Source organism: Miniopterus schreibersii (assembly GCF_964146895.1).
Source record: "Miniopterus schreibersii genome assembly, chromosome: 3".
Taxonomy (NCBI): Eukaryota; Metazoa; Chordata; class Mammalia; order Chiroptera; family Miniopteridae; genus Miniopterus; species Miniopterus schreibersii.
Genome location: NC_138103.1, coordinates 94,924,148 through 94,941,847, shown reverse-complemented (window position 1 = coordinate 94,941,847; position 17,700 = coordinate 94,924,148). Strand labels below are relative to the sequence as shown.

Sequence of the window (17,700 nt, the reverse complement as noted above, 5' to 3'; positions counted from 1 at the left end):
TGATTTCACGGGCCGTGTATGGTCCACGGGCCAGACTTCCCCACCCTGCTAAAGAAATACTTAAAGCTGGGAGCAAACCCCCTGATAACTGGGTAAAGACACAGGGAAACTTAATCAAATATGCATTTATTGAGGGTATTGTAGGTTTCAGGCAGTACTTGGGTTCCAAGACCGACAAAATGACGTATTATTTACACTGATGCTGTCCAATACTATAACTATTAGCCACATGTGAACTGTGACCAGTGCAAACTGACAAGTACTATAAGTAGAAAATACACAGTGATTTCAAAGAAATGTAAAAAGAAAGTCAACTACACTAATAAGTTTTATATTGACTACGTGTTAATATTTTCAATCTACTAGGTAAAATAAAATATATCATTACAATGAATTTCATTTGTTTCTCTTTTTTAACATTCACTTACTATCAATCATAAAACCATAAAACCCAGATCTAGTTTAAGATCTGGGTTAACTGCAAGTTAATGATAATGAAAGTTGTAGTTTAAAAGGTTTACTCTGCCACATGCAGAAGAAGGAATGATTAACCAGCAATGTTATTTCACTCAAAACACAAACTTCTAGGCAAACTCAAGTACTACTCTATTACATACAGTTCAGAAAACATGTGTATATTTTTGTCAACAAACAGACACTTTTCCAAAGGATTCAATAGGAAATTTAACTTTCCTCTCACTCATTCTAAGTACCATCATCTTCATTTTAACAGTGATTTTACTGCTCTGTACCTAGATTATGATGGAAATAAGTTGCCTGGTGAAACTGAGGAACTTGTCAATGCAGTTTCGAGTAAGACTGGCCACTACTAAAGGAAATATGTCTTTACATTGTCCACATTACCTAATGGTATGACAATGGGAGGACTGAATGGAGGAATCACAGTACAGGGAAAATAGTTGTGAACTATGCAGATGTGCTGCAATGACTTGTGGGGCAACCCCTCTTTATTGCTATAAATTATAATGGCAGGTAAAGTCAGATTGGCCAATACATCAGCAGTTCTTTCAAGGTAGGTAAAGACTATGGTAACATAAGCAATATAACAACAGTCACCATAGCAATAATTTACTTAAATTTTATCTTATTTTGCAAACTTTTGTTCTTTTCTACTATTTTATTATAAATGAGTATCATATCATTTAATGAATATCATATCACTTAGGAATTAGATGCTACCGTTATTATTCCCAGTGTCCAGATTGGAAAATTGCAGCCTAGGGAGTTCATTTGGCCCAAGTGGTACAGTTCATAAATGGAGAAGGCTGGGTTTAAACTCTGGTTCCTGAGCCCAAAACACAACCCTGGGCTGCACAGTAGACAACATTAATAATAATTTTTAAGTCTGGCCAACAGACCAACATTTTTACTACTTAAAAAAAAAAAGCCCGGCCAGCATGGCTCAGTGGTCGAGCATCCACCCATGAACCAGGTGGTCATGGTTCGAGTCCCAGTCAGGACACATGCCGGGGTTGTGGGCTCGGTTCCCAGTAGGGGGCATGCAGGAGGCAGCCGATCCATGACTCTCTCATCACTGATGTTTCTATCTCTCTCTCCCTCTCCCTTCCTCTCTCTGAAATCAATAAAAACATATATATTTTTTTTAAAAAGTTAAGTTGCCTTTAATGATGGAACAGCTGCTGGCACCCACTGAGCTCCCTCTAGGAAGTCTGAATGGAGCAATTTGAAAAAGGGATCCCTTCTGGCGGGGTGCCCTCACTCACAGACCCCTGCCCATTCCAGGCGAGGGTCGTGTTTCTATTTCTTTGTCCTTTCATATGAGCAGCATATGCTTAATGAATAGTCACTGAACTCATACAGCAAAAATTCCTTTTCCGTAGTGCTTTGCTAGATACCTTAACAGAAAATGTAAAGATAATTATAGACAAGTGAGGTGGCTATTTTACACTCAGCTGAGCCGGCTGCAGATTGGTGTGGAGGTTTCCATGTTTTGGCAAGGATTTGGAAAAGCAGAACTTCTAGACACTCAGATGCCTCCCTCTCATTAGGATGTCTCTTCTAATACCCTGTATAACAACTCTCTCCGAGCTATAAAAAATGAAACACATGTATCACAATTCTTCAGGACAATGACAAGCACTGATGTAAGGAAAGTGGCATCCTAAGACACAGCACCCAGCAAGGCAGGAACGGGCAGGGAGGGCTGGGGACCTTACTGTGGACGCCACACACAGAAGCAGCCGGGCAGCAGGCTGCCACCCACACCCGAAGCAGATATCCCCCGGATAGGGTGCGCTGCTCCTTCTGTTTCCTTTGCCACCGTGGATATAAACACCCACTTGCAATGTAATGAGAATCAAATGCGCTTTGTTCCAAGGGGAATGCACTTCAAATAATCAGGGGTTGTTTCAACAAAGAGGAAGAAAGCAAGCTTGTTGTCAAACAAGGCACAAATAGTAACACAGCCGTCCGTCCGCAGATTGGCCAAGAGACAGGCTGGGACGGGAGGCATTTTCAGGAAATCTCTGGCTGGCTTTTAGAGACTCCAGAAGAAAAGCAATAGAAAAAATAAACAAAGAGCACACCCAACATGGTGTAAAGTTGAAGGGCATAGAAAGAATCTAATGAGGAGCTGATCAAGATTGCTGATGGGACATACACATACTGTTAGTGGCAGAAATGAGTGTTTCCTAACACACACACACATACACACACTCATACACACACACACACAACTCCTAGGAAACCCTGGATGACTTACAGATATTGGGTTACAGTTTCTATGCCTATATTTTGAATAGTTTTTTCCAATTAAAAAATATATATATAGGAAAGAAATGTGAAACATTTTTCCTCAAAATAGAACAAAGATTTGGCACCACCGACCACCCCCCCCAAAAAAAACTAAAGATTTATTTTTTTTTAACAACGATCCAAGATGTGGGCTGGGTCTGAAATAAGATTCACTCAGAGAGAGAACAGGGCAGGCTCCTCCCCACCACCCAGCGGGTGTGAGGACCTCCCGACATGGCTCAGTGCAGGCCCTTGGGGCACCGGCATACTTTGTGGCTGGACCCTAGCTTGTCTTTTCCTCTGCCTTCCATAATGAAGAAAAATAAAGCCTTGGCTGTCAAACTGCCTTGGCTGATGCGGCTCAGCTGGCGGAGCATCCTCCAGGGCATGAAAGGTCACCGGTTTGATTCCCAGTCAGGGCACATGCCTGGTCGCGTGTGTGACACCACCGATCAATGTTTCTCTCTCACATCAATGTTTCCCCTCTCTCCCCCCCTCTCATTTCCTCTCTCTCTAAAAATCAGTAAAAATACATTTAAAAAAAGAAAGAGCGACCCACTGTCCAGGAGCCTATTGGCTCACAAGTTCCCACATCTTTGGGGTGGCTGAGAAGAGGCCACTGTGCATGGGCAGCCCCTCCTGGCCGCCGTACGACTGGGTCATAATCGCCCACCGCAAGTCAGGGCTCCCTTTCATCTTGAAAAATGGCCAAGCACTAGTATGCCACCTTTCTTAGGAGATGTCCCAATTCCATGAGCCTTCTTGTTAAACTAAGAGTCTTGGCCCATAATTTGTTAGCTCAGACAAAACTTGACAAATCAATTTGTTTGTGTGGTTCTCACTCAGCAGATGCCTAGGGCCTGAGTTCCAGATCCTTCTCTCACCTTCATGTCGCTGCTCAATGCCATCCGCCTCACCTGGGACTCCCCATTAGACTCCTTTCCCCTATCACCCATTTAAAATACACTCAAGAGCCCAGCCAGGCGTGGCTCAGCAGCTGAGCATCGACCTAGGATCCAGGAGATCGCGATTGGATTCCTGGTCAGGGCACATGCCCGGGGTTGCGGGCTCCATCCCTCCATCCCCAGTCAGGAGGCAGCCGATCAAAGATCCTCTCTTTATCGATGATTCTCTCTCTCTCTTCCTTCCTCTCTCTGAAATCAATAAAGATATATTTTTTTAAAAAAAACACTCAAGTGGCCATCGATATATTTAGCTTTGTTTTATCAGCTCCTATAATCATCATGCAAGTAGAGAAAATGCAGTTGGCTTCTAGCGGAACAGCGCACCACACTGCACCAGTGAACGTTTTCAGTACCATGAGTTAAAGGTTTTATGATGTGACCATTCTTAGAGTATTTCTAAGCTCCCTACTACATATTGGTTGCTTCTGGATCTTTAGAATAAGGTCATCGTTTCCACCCCCATCCTTTTAAAAAAAACCCTCATGGATGAATGCACAAAGCCAGGGCAACTATGAGTATTCCCCCTGCGGCAATTCTGAGAAATCCACTTTCTAGTCCTAGAAATCCCAGTGATATCTGCTTCGGAAGTGGGTGTCAGCCTACTGGCTCTGCTTGAGACTGTTGCTGGCCTGTCTGTAGAGATGCTGTGTGAACAGGATAATCAGGATCCCTTTCTGAACCTTACACGTTTGAAATGTTGGAAAGCTAACTTATCAAGAACAGAAAAGGTAGATGCACTTTTGAGTATCCTGTTACTTAAGTTTTCCTCTGAATTCAGGTTTGGGAAAATGTTGGCAGAAAAAATCTGAAGACAAGTGTTTTGAAGGATAAATCCCATGAATTTAAGTAGAGTGCTTTCTTTAGAAGGTGCTGTTTTTTATCCAGATGGAACCTGTAAATATGACACTTGGGGCACTCAATTACAGCCATTTAGGATATCCGATATGTGCTAAAAGAGAAATTCTAAGTAGAAAACCGCAACAAAAAGCATTACGTTCATTCCACAAACATTCAAATGCCTACTATAAGTCAACACTTCTAGACACTAGGGATACAGCAGTGAACAAAAGAGACAAAACTCCTGTTTTCATGGAGTTCCTAATCTAGTATGAAAAGACAGCCTGCTAATATAAATTAAATTACACGGCAAGTTGGAAGGTAATAAGTGCCATGGACAAAAATAAAGCAGAAAAGAAGAGCAAGGTGTGCTGGAAGGGGGTGGCCGGGGAAGGTCTGCTGAGAAGGCAATGTCTGAGCAAAGATCTGAGGGGTCAAAGGGCACAGATATCTAGATATCTAGGGGAGGAGCCTTCCAGACAGTGGGAACAGCAAAAGCAATGGCTCTGAGGCAGGAACTGCCTGGCAATTTGAAGGAATAATGAGGAAGCCAATGTATTTAAATGCCTTAAACTGCTTCCAGATTAAGGGATTACAATTAGGGGCAAAATGTCATGAACACAGCCACATTTCCATAAACCCTCGGAGCAGGAATGTGCCTCTGCAAATGCTTCCTCTAACCCCTTAATCTCACCAAGAAATGAGAGAAGGTTTGAGTGAGTCATCCAAGGTGACCCACCAGTGACTGGCTGGCTGCGAAAGGCTTCGGCATGAGTATCCCAACGTCAGCACCACAGTTCTGTCTCTTGCTCCAAATTTATAATTAAGAGGTCCTTTTCTTATTAAAAAAATTATTTTAAACAAAATGACAAAAGAATCCAGTCAACTAACATAATTCTTAGCGCTAAAAATTGATCAATTTTACTTCTTCATTCAACAAATAACCAAGAGAGCCCTATATATACACCCTAAATATTGGTTAAGAAGTGAAAGAAATAAAAAATGTGGCATTACCTAGACCCCATTACCCAGCTATTAATTGTGCCTAGGGAACTATGTCTCAGATGTTGACTGTAGCACTATTTATTATAGTAAAAAAGTAGAAACATATGAGCTGTCCTCAGAAGAAAAGGTGTTAAGAGTGAAAAGCTGGAAACACTCTAATTTTCTCTTGGCGAGTGGATGAATACACTCTTAACTTATTCATACACTGGAATTCTCCATAGCAGCTAAAGTAAGATCTACATGTACCTCAAAAACAAATGAAAAACAAATGAAAAAATGCAAGTTGTATGTATAGAGAGTTATGCCATTTATATAAAATGTTAAGTACACAATCTCACAGAAAGTTTGTGAATAGGTAATATCCAGGAATACCAAAACATGTCTGGAAACTTTATCTATGAACTTCACATTAGTAGGTACCTGGGGATGAAGGCAGAGGAAGAATGAATAAAATATTTCAGTTGCAGTTCATTTTCTATGAGGGGATATAAAGCAAATATGGAAAATCAGCAACTCTAAACATGGGTAGTGGGGGGAAATGGAAGCTTTACGATATTTTCTTTTGGTGGATATTGGAAATATTTCATACTATGAAAGGAAGAGAAAGAGACAAAACTCCTTCATCACATTCCATTAATTCCAAGGCCATTACTTTAACATCCAAACTTCAATTTCTTCACCTTTAAAACCTGAGTGATACTAAGTGTGCCTGCCTCAAAGGTGCTTTGAGAAGTGGCAGTGGGAGACAGAACTTCACTGCCAGGCACGCTACTAGTGAGCAGGGACACTGTATCATGCCCCACTGGATCTCCAGGGCCTGGCATCCATTCTTCTTATTCAGTTTCACAGACAATAGTAATATGACTTTTCAAAGGGTTGTAATCACCACCATCACCCCCAAAAAGCCTTAAGACAAATCCAAGGCGTGTAGATGATACACGAAGTTCACTGATGAAGCATCTCAATGACTGGAAATGAAAAACCCCCAACAGCCCAGCACGGGGGGGGCTTCTCCCAGTCCCTGTTATGCAAGCACTGGTTAAAATGATGAGAACTGGATAAGTTTCCTCGCATGAAATCTATCTTACAAGCCCAAAGGAAAAATATGACGCTGGTTAGGCATCATTAAGAAAAGATGATCATATTACAAACCCATCGGTAATAAAACTCCCAGCCACACCTGTAAACAGGGCCTGCAGACTGGGGACAGGGTAATAAAAACCCAGCCTCCCAGCGATGCCCCATGTCTTCTCCAACTTGGTCCAAACCTCAAACGGGTGGGCCTCTCCTTGCTAAGAGGAGCTTCTGCTGAGTCCTGATCCTCAGAAACAGATCCTCCTTCTGCCAGACCCTTACAGTGCGGAGATCCCATTCTCCAGGGAACTGGTCATTGTCCCCCATCCCAGGCGGCTTGGAAGTCTCTCCCAGAAGGAAAACGCACATGCATCCAAATCACCTGTGAGCCTGACGCCAAGGAAAGTCGCTGGTCCAGGGGACCGGCGTGCAGTCCGCAGGTCGGCCCCAGTCGCCACGGGAAGTAAAGTTGTGCGGAGCTGGGCGCCCGGGAGCGCACAGCCCCGCCCGCGGGGGCCGCTCGGGCTCCTCCGCCGCGCGCGGGGTCCGTCGGCGCCGTCGGCCGCCTCTCCGCTCCTGAGCCCCCCACCCCCACCCCGCCACTCCACAAAAGGCGGGTGCGCGGCGCAAACGCAGAGGAGAGTGTGAGCCAGGGGTGGGCCGGTGAACCCCGCGAAGTGCAGAAACCAAACCGCGGGCACCAACCTGCGCGAGCCGGCGCGGGAGGGAAGGTGGGTGAGGGAGAGTGCCCACCCTCTCGGACACGGGCTGGGGTACCTGGCGACCTGCGCCCCTCTCGCGGCTCCACATCCTCCCTCCTCCCTTAGTCCCGGCTGCCCCGAGTCTCCCCAACTCCAGCATCCCTCCTGCTCGGCCGTCCTCGGAGCTGCGGCGGGAAAAGGACCAGGAGGACCGGGAGCGGGCAGCGGGAGGCATCCGCGGGCCCGGGGAGGGGGGGGGGTCCCCGCCTGCACCCCGGGGCCAGCCGAAGGGCTCAGAAATGGAACAATAGCGGACCCTCGCCGGCCGGAGCCCTCGTCTCCCGCTCCCGCCTTCCTCCTCCGCTGCTCCAAGTTCAGCGCCGAGGCGGGTCCAGCTCCGGGGCGGAGACCCCGGGGGAGCCGGGCGCCCGGAGGACCCGGCCGGCGGGGCAGGGCGCATCCTCGGGGGCGCACCCAGCGCGCCCCGCCGGGGCCGGCCATTCATTGCCAGCGCGCTCCTTTCTCAGCAGCCCCGCGCCGGCCCCGCCGGCCTGCGAGTCGCGGGTTCGGCGGGAGGAAGCCCCTCTCCTAACTTGGCTCTGTCCTCCCTCTCTACCCCGATATCCCCACCACCCTCCGCTTCCCCGGTCCCCAAGCCTGCCCGCTGTCGCCGGCCGGTGAGACAAGGGAGTGGTGGCGGGACCCGCGCTACACCCCCGAAGCCGCTCCGCCCGGCGCGCCGTCCCCGGCTCCCCAGACACAAAGGCGGGGGCGGGAGCCGGGACCCCGCTCGGGGGCGCCTCCCAACTCTCGGCGCTGCGCACTCACCCCATCCAGGCGGCGGCGCGGCTCCCGGGCCCGCAGGCTGCTCCACCCCGCCCGCCGCCTCCCCAGGAAAGCGCGGCCGCCGGGCTCGCTTCCTGCGCGGCTTCCTGCGCCTCCGTCCCTCCTCCTCCGCCGCCGCCGGGGGTCAGTGGGCGCCGCGCTCCCGGGCTGGGCTGGCGGGGCGGGGGCGGCGGCAGCACCACCACGTGGCTGCCCGGCGCCGGCCCCGCCGGCCCGGATCCCGCGGGAGCGGGAAGGGAGGTGCTAACCATTCCCCTCCCCTTCCACCCCGCGCGGCCCTAAATTCCGCGAGTCAGGTGACCCGGCCCCGCTCGCCGTCCCGGGCCGGGACCCGCGGGGGGTGCGGGGGACCAGCGGTCCCCCTTCCCCTGGGCCCGCGCGCCCCGGGCGCCGGGGCAGGCTCTTAGTTTTGCGTGGATCGTGGGACTCTCCCCCGCGGATGTTTCATCATCGTCCCCTAAAGTTAGTGGAAAGGAGGGGTACTCTGACCCCCAGGCTTAGGACGGGCGAGATCCCGAACAGTATTCATTTCGGGTCAACTTCCAAAGTGGTCCCGGGGCGGGGGAAAGGCACCGATCCGAGCGCCTTCTAACCACAGTCAGATCGGTTGTATTTTCCAAAGCGGTTGAACAGAAAGTAAAGTAGAATGTGCGCATGGTGTCTGGACTGAGCGAATTGGTTGCATTGCCTGCTTCCTACACCCATCAGGTGACAGCAGAAAGCTAGCCGGGCGCAGGGCTGCTCTGCTCCCGAGCTGGGAGAAACCTGCAGCCCCAGCTGAGAGGCGCGAGTGGGAGCCGCTCAAAGCCGTGCCCGGGAAGCCAGGGGGGCCTCCTCCCCAGGACCCCCACCGCGCCTCCCCGTCCCCAGCAGATGAGGTGTGATGGACTCCTGCAAGCCCAAGGATTTCAAAGCTCGCCACCGTCTTTAATGTGGGACGGCCTTTCCATTCATTCTAGTCAAGCTAACCAGCTATGGCTTAGAAAGCCTTGACTCACCAGAGCCCCTCCTTCTTCCAGGTTGGCTCTGCATCCTTTGCCTAGGGCAGGAAGCTTTCTGGAATAAATAAGTGGCATGAGACCTCTTTGGTGGGAGCCAGTCCAACTCAGCTGAACCTAAAAAAAATAAATTAAAAAATCAAAAGTGAAATTGGCCTTAACAGAGTTCAGTTTATAACCTCTTGGCCAGATCTTGACAGCTACAGGTCAGACTTTACGGGTACCCCATTACCCACCCCCTACCAGCCAAGGAAACAGCCTCTCTCAGCTTTAACAAGTGATGTAGGGCACAGGGAGCAAAGCTGTATAACCAGCAGCATGGTCTTCACTGCCTAAGTCCTACATCAGAGATTCCTTAGAGAAGCGACCGCTAGGCAGTTTAAAACAAGATGTAGACTCCTCCTCTTGTCCTTTACCCCTTTCAAATAAAATCCCCCTCTAAAGGAAACGTGAACTGGCAAACATTTTTTTGGTATAATGCTGGCAATGTCTACAGTATGGTTTTCCGTTGTGGTTCGTAGTAATAGTGTACTGTAGGGTATTTGGGGGGAATGACATTGCCACTTTAGAGTTTTCTGTTCTACTTTTAGCAGGTCCATCTCTTCATTCAAAGGGGCAGCTGGGAAGGTGGGATTTGGAGTGTGATAGAGGGTATAGGCCATGCTGCCTTGGAAGATTAACATGTGCATATTCTGTAGTTGAAGGAGTTAAAACATCAAACATGAACAATCATTGTCACCAGCCTTTTATTCATAGGTGGCCTGTCTCCTTTTTTTCCCTTTCACTGTGAGGGCCTGTCCCAGCCACCTGCCTATGAGCCTGCCCACCTATGTCAATCCCTAGGCAGCTTGTGTGTTTGTTATCCTTAGTTTATAATCCCACCCTCTAACATCAGCAAGTCCAACTCTGGGTGAGGGATGTTGAAGAGGAAAGGACTCTTCTAGTTAGTCTGATGTGCCAAGACCCTTTTCCAGATCCCCCCTCTCCTGAAACTTAGAAATGCTAGTTGGATTCAGAATACATTGAACACCGCCCTTTGGTGGAGACCAGGCCCAGGTAAAAGTGTTTGAGAGAAAGAAACAAAGATAAAATAACCATCCAGCCTGTTTAAAGTTGGTAAAAACTTTTTGTCAATAGAGGGATTACCCTTAAACCAAGGTAACTGTGGTGTGATATGTAGTACTAGGAGTAATAAAAGCAAGGGGACCAGGTTTCCCGACCCCTCTTTTACTAACTTGCCATTCGAACTTTACCAAATGTTTAAACCTTTCCTGGTCCCACTTTCTTAATCAGGGAAAGAGAACATTGAATTATATGGCCTCTGAGAATTTTTCCAGCTCTAACATCCTAAGCCCGTTCTGTTAGCATAAAGAGCCTTCACAAGCAATGTTGTCCTTACATTTTATAGAAAAGTATTGTTCTTCAATTTTCTAGCAGGTCAGTCTTGCCATGCTAATAACATTACACATCCTAAGGGTATTGCCATTCAGAACTTAGCAGGATCTATAGATGAAATTCATTGATTGGTAGGGTTAAGTTTTCATTTTTGAAATTAAGTAATTAGGTATGTAAATACCTTCTTTCTCCATCTCTCATCAGTCACCCAGATTATGAACTTCTTATGTCTGGGGTCATAAGAAACTGTCCCTAAAGGAGGAAATAGAAATAGCTATCCCACGAAAGCCAAAAAGTAACCCTCCACTTTATTTGGTGTTTGGTCAGGTTCTGACTGCACTTCTGGTCTACTTAGAGGCAACATGATCGAGAAGAACGTGGCAATATCAGACCTAGTCCAGAGAATGGAACAAAAACGCAATCAGAAAGTTGGAAGGAGATAATCTACAGGAAAAGCCCAAATATTTATAGAAAACTACTTTTTTGTATTTTGGGGGGAAGCCAGCAGGGATTTTTTTTAAAGGGCACGTTACTACACTTTCCTTCTCAGTGACCTTGGACATCTACTCAGGAGGTGAGTCTAATGTGCTTGGCAACAATACACCTCAAAGCTCTGCACCAGAGCCCTGCTTGGAGGAGTGTGGCAGAGAAGCTACACATCTCACCCTTCACCTTACAGACACGAGAAGTTCTTAAGACTGACCCATCCTCTCACAGGGGGAATGTGAAGTCTGCAGAACTGTGCTGTCCAGTACGGTAGCCACTAGCCACATGTCAGCACCTGAAACGTCACTAGGCCACTAGGCTACTGAGCACTTAAATATTACTGGTCCAAATTGAGATGTGCGATAAATGCAAAATACACACCAGATTTCAAAGACTTAGGAGGGGGAAAAAAGAAAAATGTCTCACTAATTTTTATACTGATTACATGTTAATATTTTGAATATATGAGGTTAAATATATTATTGACACTGATTTCAGTTATTTCTTTTTAATTTTTAAAATGTAGTTAACTAGAAAATTAAAAATTGGTGTCTGGCTTGCATTATATTTTTATTGCATAGCACTGCTCTAGGGGCCAATATTAGCATCTAACACACATTTAGCATCTATTCCATACCAGGCACTTTTCTAAGTGATACATACATAAACTACAGTGGCCGTATACTTAATTACCCAATCTGAGACACTTGACACTTTTGAGAGTGAAATGAGGCAAGCAAATTCTAAACCAGCCAAGATTCTAGGACAAAAGGCACAAACTAGACCAGTCCTGAGAAAACTGAGATGTCAGGCCATCCTAATTTAGGTCATTTAATCCTGATATAAACCCTGTATTATTATCCCCTGAGGGAACTGGGCACAGAGAGATTAAATAACTGTCCCAAAGTCACACAGCTAAGGAAGTTTTGGGATTCGAACTAGGGCAGTCTGGCTCTAGCTCCTTCACTCTTAACTGTAATCCTGTTACATGGGTTATATGAGCTAATATGGATTGAGGATTTAGTAAATGCAGTTTGTCTTTTCCTTATAGCCACTTAGAAAGAGTATTATCCTGTTTTTACAAATGCAGAGACTGAGTTTCAAACAGATCCAGAGACTGCCCAAATCATAGAACCAAAAAGAGTGGGGCCCGGCCGGCATGGCTCAGAGGTTGAGCATCGACCTAGGATACAGGCGATCGGGGTTCGATTCCCTGTCAGGGCACATGCCCGAGTTGCAGGCTGCAGCTGATCGATGACTCTCTCATCATTGATGTTTCTATCTCTCCCTCTCCTTTCCTCTCTCTGAAATCAATAAAGATATATTAAAAAAAAAAAAGAGTGGAGCCAAGAATCAAAGTTTGGGATGCCATCTTCTTACCCACCACCCTGTACTGCCTTCAGGCCACCTCTGTTTATAAATGACTCTCATATTGATCTCATTACTTCTCCCTCCTCTGACAGGGGACTAGATAAGAGAGGAGTAGAACCCAGGTTGCATCACCATGGGACAGGCAACCAACACCCAAAGCTCCATATCGGTGGCCTCTCCTTTTGCAAAAGGAACATTTAAGATAATCCAGATGGCCATTGTGCTGCCAGGTTGGTGGTTCTGGTACTCATGTCCGAAATTCCAGAAAATATTCTCCCCTTGACGTTGGAGGGGGTGCTAGGAGGACCACATAACCATCCAGAAGGCTGAGAGAGGGGCTTTCACAAAGCTCCACAGTCAGAGCAGCCGCTTAGCATATAAAGCCACGAGTGTGCCGGGCACAGCGTTCCCTTATCCTCTGCAGTGGGTCATGACCTCTGCCACCCATTAAAGTCACCTGCCTTTAAAAATCACCAACTGCCTTGGCCACATGCCCTGGAATAGTGATTAAAGTGGTCCTGCGTGGGGCCCAGGCATCGGCATTGTATACTTTCTCCCTAGATGATGGTGACGTGGGGCCACGCTTTATTGTCTGTCCCTGCCATGTCAGGAGCATCTGGTTCTTGACTTAACAAAATGAGGTTAGGTGACGAGGGTGGGGTGCTTCTTGCAAAAGGCATTGCTTCAGAATGATTTATTGCTAGAGTGACTCCAAACCAAGCCACTGTTTTGGTTGGCCTGGTACACTTGTTTTCTCTTATGGCGTTAAACCTGAGCCCCGAGTTTTTTGTCTTCTTGACTGAGATCAACGTCTGCCTATGAGATATTTTAATCCGTGTTTTTCCCCTACCCAAACAGTGCATCCATCATAAACCTGTGTGCTGCCTCCGCTGATGAGCTATTTAACATCTGTAAGTGGCTTCTTGTTTAGGTTTTTCAAAGGTTTTGTAGCCATTTAGCTTCTGTCACTCATTTTCACTTTTCCATTTTTGTTGCTCTCTTTAAAGTCATTAAAAGGCAACGTGAAGTAGACAGCTTGTTGTTTTCAAAATCGGCCTCTCGACTATGCGAGTGAAGACATTTTTAAGAGACATTTTCCACGGCAGACTGTTAGTGCTTAAGATATATGACTGCACCGTGAAGATATTTCACAAAATTCCACAAGTCCTCTGTTTGTTTTGCCTTAATACAAATTCCTCAACTATCCAAGTATGTGCCTCAAGCAGGTTTCTCACATTCAGGAGGGAAGTTCCTCTGAGGTGAAGTTATGATCCTTCCATTGCCTTTTCTTTCTAAGACAGTCCTGTAATTTATTGTTCTAGGCTTCCTGTTTGAGTTTCAGAACAAGAAGATGAAGGCCGTGATCACGTTTCTGACTGTCATGTGACAAACCAGAAGAGAGGACAGGATGGGGGGAACCAGAAAGATCACTGTGGAAAAAGTCCTTCAGCAGAGCTGAAGTGGCACAGAGGCCCCAGGAGCCAGCAGAAGCAAGAAAAGAGGCCGCGGTGACTTCCTCTCATGGATTCCTAGAACCCGTAGGGCACACATGCCAAGAAGACAAATTGGCTTCACAGTAATAGGTGGATAAAAGGGAGGGGCAGGGTTCTGGTGTTAAGTATTTCGAGGTCACTCTTGGCCAACCAGAGGGGTGCTTGTCCTGTCAAATTATGTGACAGGGAAGGGAATTTTGGAGGCCCTTTGAGGGAACCAGAGGACTAAGTTGGCACTGAGTTGGTCTGGGAAACTTGCCACCGAAAGACCCAGGGGCCAGGGACAAAGGGAGGGAGGTGGAGGTCTGAGTGGGTCTCATATTTGCTTTGTGAAGCTCTGGGAAGTATTTGAAAACATTTTAATTTAAACTGTGTGCCTTAAGAGGGCTCTCCATTCATATCCAACATAACATGCTCATATTAAGAACTATACATTATGAGAACATTCAGTATGTTCTTTCTCATGCTGGTCCTCGATCCCTGACCACACCGCCTTCTGCTCCAAGTCTGGGCATTTTTACTTGCATGCTGCACGCAGAGAGATGGAAGGTGGTTCGAGGTTAACGGGCACTTTGGAGAGAGTTTAGAACAGCGTGTGCGGGGCCAGTTCCGCCGGGGATCAGCAAACAGAGACGTTGTTATCTGGGCGGGAGTCCTCCCAGCATGGCCGAAGGAGTGAGCTGCTCCAGCCTGCAGCTCTCAGCTACTGGGCAGCAATCGTGATTAACTCTCTTTTATTTTCTTTTTGTTTTTGAACATGGGGTAAGGATGAGAAATGAAAGAATTAAAAAAAAGAAGAAGAGGAAAGAAATACTCTGCCTGACTTCTTCACTCACTAGTTGTGCAATTTCAGGCAGGCCATTTAATCACTCTTGGCCTGTTTCTCCATCCCCAAAATGGGACTAATATTAGTACCTGCCTCTTGGGTTATTTTGGAGATTAAATAATTAATACATATGAAGCATGTATAATAATAGGGCCTGGCACAGAGTAAGAGGTAAATAAGTAATATTGATAATTATTACTAATATGGAAAAGCATAAGAGATTCATAGAATCTGGGGGGAAATAAAATAGTGGTATAAGCAAAATCAATTCATCTGTTATTAAAAATGTCAGAGTGATAGCTTAAACATTTCTAAGGTACTATTTGCTAAGTCTTATATGGAAACTTTATCAACTATAAGGTACAACACTGAACACATCAGAAGTAAGAAATATGAGATGTCCTTGACCTTCAAGGGGCTTCCACACTATTTGGAGAGGTGGCCTATAGACATACCTGAACAAAGAGTCACCAAAAGGAGATAGCATATGACAGCTTGTTGCTTTCTAGTTCTTTAGCACTACTCTGCGGATTTGCAAAGCCATACTGCCTGGTGTGCTTTGCTCTTGAAAATGTGACGCATACTATTCTATTGAAATCTGATGAAGCAGTGTACTATGGAACCCAAAATATAAGTAAACTCATCCCCACCCCTAGAGATTCCTAGTCTAATGTGCATCCTGGATTAAGAAGGAGGACACTGCAGCTTCCTTTCCAGTAAATAATGTTGCAATTGAAATATTCTGGGTATTGGGATCAGCTGCCTGTTACAGTGATAACAATGCCTGTTAATAATGGCTTTTTTAAAAGAGGCTTGTTTTCTTCATATTTTGAAAAGTTGCTTGCTTTGGATCAGTGACTTAAGGATGTCAGGTCTGAGATTTTTGTGATTCTTTAGAATTTTCCCTCATTGTTTGAAGACAGCTTACCCACCTACAGCATCATATCTGTGGTCCAGGCAGGAAGAAGGGAACAGTGGATAGATCAGTGCAATTCCTCTTAGGGAGATTTTCTGAAAGCCCCACCTAATATCTTAATTTTATTGGCCCAAACTATGTCACATGGTCACTCACTTCTGAAAGGAAGGGAAGGAAGTATAGATTTTTAGTTGGATACATTGCACACCAAATAAAACTGGGGTTCTGCTAATGGGAAAAAGGAGAGAATAGATATTGGGTTTATCTGTTGCTATAAAACAGTCTCAAAGATTAAAAAAAAAAAAGAGAACCACCAAATGACCCAACAATTCCACTTCTGGGTATACAACCAAAAGAACTGAAAGCAGGGTCTCAAAGAGACCACGTTCAACCACATTCGTAATAGCATTGTTCACAACAGCCAAGAGGTAGAAACAACCTAAGTGTCAGTGACAGATGAATAAATGTGGTATATACATACAATGGAATATTAATCAGCCTTTAAAAGGAAATAAATTATGGTACACACTACAACATGAATGAACCTTAAAGGCATTAAGCTGAGTGAAATAAGCCAATCACAAAAGGACAAATACTATATGCTTTCTGCTCATAGACCCATTCCACTCACCTAGCAGTTATACCACACCCAAGTTCATGTGCTGTGGGAGGCATTCTCTGTTGTTGCTTAAAACAACAACAGTGTAATATAATTTATTATTTCTCATGATTCTATGGGTTGACCAGATGACTCTGCTTCATGTGGCGTATGCTCAGGTACTGAAATGGCCAAATGATCTGAAATGATCACTCCTAGAGCCAGTAGAAGTGGTATTGGCCCCTGTCTAGACCTCAGCTAGAGATGATTGTCTGGGATCTCAGTTCTCCTTCACATGGCTTCTTGGGCTTCCTTGTAGAATGGTGGCTGGGTTCCAAGAAGAATTCCAAGAGAATGAGTCCCAGTGTTCATGTGTTTATCAAGCCTCCCCTTGCATCATGTATGGCATGGTCCCCACGGGTCAAAGCTAATCACGTGGCCAAGTCCAGAGTGAAAGTGGGAAGGGATTGCACAAAGGCATGAGCACAGCAAAGCACAGTTCATGTGGGGGACCACCAGTCCTGTGCTGGGGTGCACCGTAGGTAAGTATCTAGCTATCTCTGCCAAAGCATTTTTTGATAATATGTTAAAATTATCAGTGCTTATTTTTCAGCTGAATACTTTTCCAACATTAACTCTGAATATACAACAACATTATGGGGTAGATATTGTAGGGGAGGAAAAATAAATTTTCTTCCTACTTTTCCAAGTTCTTCTGGCTGGAGTAATATTCTAATTAATCATGAGACAGATTAACAGGAGAAAATTACCAAATTTATTATATATGTACATACAGGGGTTCTGTAATACTGTGAGACCCCAGCACAGGTCAGGCACTTGAAACTTATATGCCATCTTGAGCTAAAGAGAAGGGGGTGGGAGTGAAGGTGGGTTTGTGGTTTGGGACTTCAAAGAGCAAAAACGCAATTCACATGGAGAAGGAATGACAAATGTTTGGTAAATAAAAGTTTGCTGAACCATCTTTAACAATGGGGCTTAGAGAGGACTTTGATCAAACCTTTGTCAATCACACACTAGTTTATATTACACTATAGTTATCTATGATGATATTTCCCTTCCTGGAGCAGGAAGTTCTATGTAAATTCATATAGACCTTTAGGCCGAAGGTCAAAGGTTTTTCCTGAGTCTTTTGTTTCTTGAAAATAACCAGCTTAAAATATTCATATTTTAAGTCATATTTTGGGGTGGCAAACTCTGCTTCTCCTCAATACGCTTATGATTTCCATTTAGAGGTGAGGAAATAGATTAGGAAAGATTGAGAAACTTGCCCAAGGTCACATAGTAAGAAAACACCAGAACTAGAACTTGAACCCAAACTGAATACTCAGCTTGGACAGGAGTTTGTGAGCACATTCTGATAGCAGGGTGGTGGGAGATAATTAAGTGACAGGGA

At 45.7% G+C, this 17,700-nt stretch overlaps 1 protein-coding gene across 4 annotated transcripts in view; it reads right to left on the bottom strand.

Moving 5' to 3' along the window:
• The window catches only part of RAI14 (retinoic acid induced 14), a 124,849-nt gene extending 116,520 nt beyond the window's left edge, over nucleotides 1-8,329 (bottom strand). For 2 of the 4 annotated variants that reach the window (XM_081133137.1, XM_081133139.1), the window contains exon 1: nucleotides 8,186-8,329. The gene's annotated coding sequence lies outside the window, so the exon portion shown is untranslated. Of the gene's footprint in view, nucleotides 1-7,038; nucleotides 7,116-8,185 lie in introns of those variants that run through there. The other 2 variants (XM_081133138.1, XM_081133140.1) reach the window with 2 other exon arrangements.
• Nucleotides 8,330-17,700: the final 9,371 nt, after the last annotated feature.